Here is a 2,724-nt window from a genome sequence, read left to right on the forward strand (position 1 = left end):
TATGTTCAAGGAATGAAAGAAGAAGATGACGAAGATCTGATAATTGAAGCAAATCACTTTTTCACTACTAATGGTATGCCTATATTTCTAACCGAAGATGAAGAATATGCAAAAGTTCCAGACATTCAAAGGGATGAGGATTACATATTAGCAAATGATGTGGTTTTGGAGGTTGAATCTAATGATTATCATCATGGTTATATGAATGCTTTGACTGCACAACATAGACGGTATTCTTTAAGAAGCAGAGATGTATTGTTCAATCCCATTAAGAAAAAAAGGATGTGCAATAAAAGAATGATTCCTCAAACATTCAGAAGAAAGGGAAAGAGCTTGCTGATCTGAATTCCAGTAAGGTACCATCAACAAGTATCACTACAAATGAGAAGAACAATCAGCAAAAAGATAGTGCAGTAAAAAAACAAGCAGATAAGAAGGACATTAGTGTTAAAGAGGTAGAAAAAGTTTCATCCTTTAATTTAGAAAGTGAAATTGCTAAATTAAAAGTGTCCATTCCCTTGATTGAGCTAGTTAAGAATAGCAATTATGAACACCATGTATCTAGAATATTGCAAATTTATCTTTTGTCAGACATGGTGAATTTCGAGGATGATCATCCTGAACTCATTTTTGGTCTAGCCATAGAAGGTCGGCTTGAAGATAGTGAAGTCCCTCCCTTTTATCTGAATATTATGTTGCATAAGTATATTCTCCATAATGCTATGTTGGATTCCAGAGCTTCCCACAATTTGATGCCTAAAGCCATTATGGAAAATTTGGGCCTGGATATCACCCGGAAATATCATGATTTGTACTCCTTTGACTCCGGTAGAGTTCGTTGCATTCGTCTCATCAAAGATTTGGTGGTTTCTTTAGATCAAATCCCAGCCAAAAATGTCTTGATGGATGTGGTAGTTGCTGATATACCGCCTCGGTTTGGTATGCTCTTATCTAGATCGTGGTGTGCTAAACTTAAAGGCACTTTACAACTTCACTTGTCTTATGCTACTATCCCTATTTTCGGTCAATTGAGGAAGTTGTATCGGGAAAAGAAAATGAAGTATATGATCACTAGTAAATAGAAGCATGTGGATCATTCGATAAATGTTGTACGTACTGATTTAGAGTCCTTCATTTTGTACTCTGATAGTGGATTGAATGATGTAGATATTTAGCTTGTAGAAGTAGATGATGTACCAGAAATTCCCGAGAATTTTAGAGTAGTTCTTTATCAAGAAAAAGAAAAAATAGCAAGTTCTTCTGAGCAGCCTACACAACAGTAAAAGGTCAGTAAAGAGCAGAAAAATGAAGTAATCAGCCAAGGTAAGGTAGATAAGGAAACAAAATTTCAACATTTAGAAGATGAAGCCAGCCTTTGGAGCATGGACTTCGATGGCACTATGGGTAAGGATGGTGCTGGTATTGGAATTTGGATTCGAAGCCCTGCTTTCCAGCCTGCCAAAGTCCCAAGTAACATTAGAGTATGTTCCTACAAGTTAGCTTTTGATTGCTCTAATAATGAAGTGGAGTATGAGGCTTTGATTACAGGTCTTAAAATTTTGAAGAAGCTTGATGCGAAAAGGATTCCTATTTATGGTGATTCAAAGCTAGTGATTAAACAAGTAAAGGGAGAATATCAAGCAAAACATCCATGGATGAGAGCCTACAGAAATGCAGTTCTGGATATTTTGAGGATGTTTCCTGAGTATACCTTGACAGTAATACCCTGGACTCAAAACATCATTGTAGATTCACTCACCACTGCGGCCAACAATTTGAAGATTTCAATGAATTCTAGAAACAAATTTGAAATTCATGTCAAACATAGGCCTGATGTTCCTGATAATTTGAGGTATTGGCAAGTTTTTTGAGATGACAATGAAATTAATGCCTTTTTGTAGAATGAAGGAAAGTTTAAGAATGCTTCCATTGATGATGATTGTGATTCTGATGAACAAGAGATTGAGGTAAATCAGATGGAGGTTTTACAGCTGAAGGATAATATTATTCCTAGAGATCTCATACCTTTAGAGGAGATTTTTGATCAGGATGATGTGGCAAGAAAAATGAGCTTGGTTACTACAGACAAAGGAGTTGAAGATGTAAATCTTGGAACAGCTGACAAGCCCAAGCTTGTAAGGTTATCAAAAGCATTGTCTCCCGAAGTAAAGGCTAAGTATGTTAGATTACTTTCTGAATTTTTTGATGTTTTTGCTTGGGATTATTCAGATTTGAAGGTGTATGACAAGGATATCATTCAACATACTATTCCTATCAAGCCGGATCAAAAACATTTCAGACAGAAGTTGAAAAGAATCAATCCAAAGTTGTTGCCATCCATCGAGAAAGAGGCAAATAGATTGTTTAAAACTGACATCATTGTTCCAATTAGATTTTCCGATTGGATTTCAAATTTGGTCTCGGTACGAAAGAAGACCGGAGAAATAAGGTTGTGCATAGATTTCTAGAACCTCAACAAAGTGTCCTTAAAGTTTAATTACCCTCTTTCTAAGATGGACCATATTCTGCAAAGAGTAGTTGGAGCATCACGGATGTCACTACTAGATGGCTACTCAAGCTATAATCAGATCTTGGTGCATGAAAAAGACCAAGACAACACTGCCTTCACAACACCTTGGGGAACTTTTCAGTATGCCAAAATGCCATTTGGATTGAAGAATGTCGGAGCCACTTTTCAGCGGGCGATGGACATAGCTTTTGCTA

The sequence above is a fragment of the Pinus tabuliformis genome, chromosome Q (assembly GCF_031772625.1).
Source record: "Pinus tabuliformis cultivar Carrire ecotype Pingquan chromosome Q, CPIR1, whole genome shotgun sequence".
Classification (NCBI taxonomy): Eukaryota; Viridiplantae; Streptophyta; class Pinopsida; order Pinales; family Pinaceae; genus Pinus; species Pinus tabuliformis.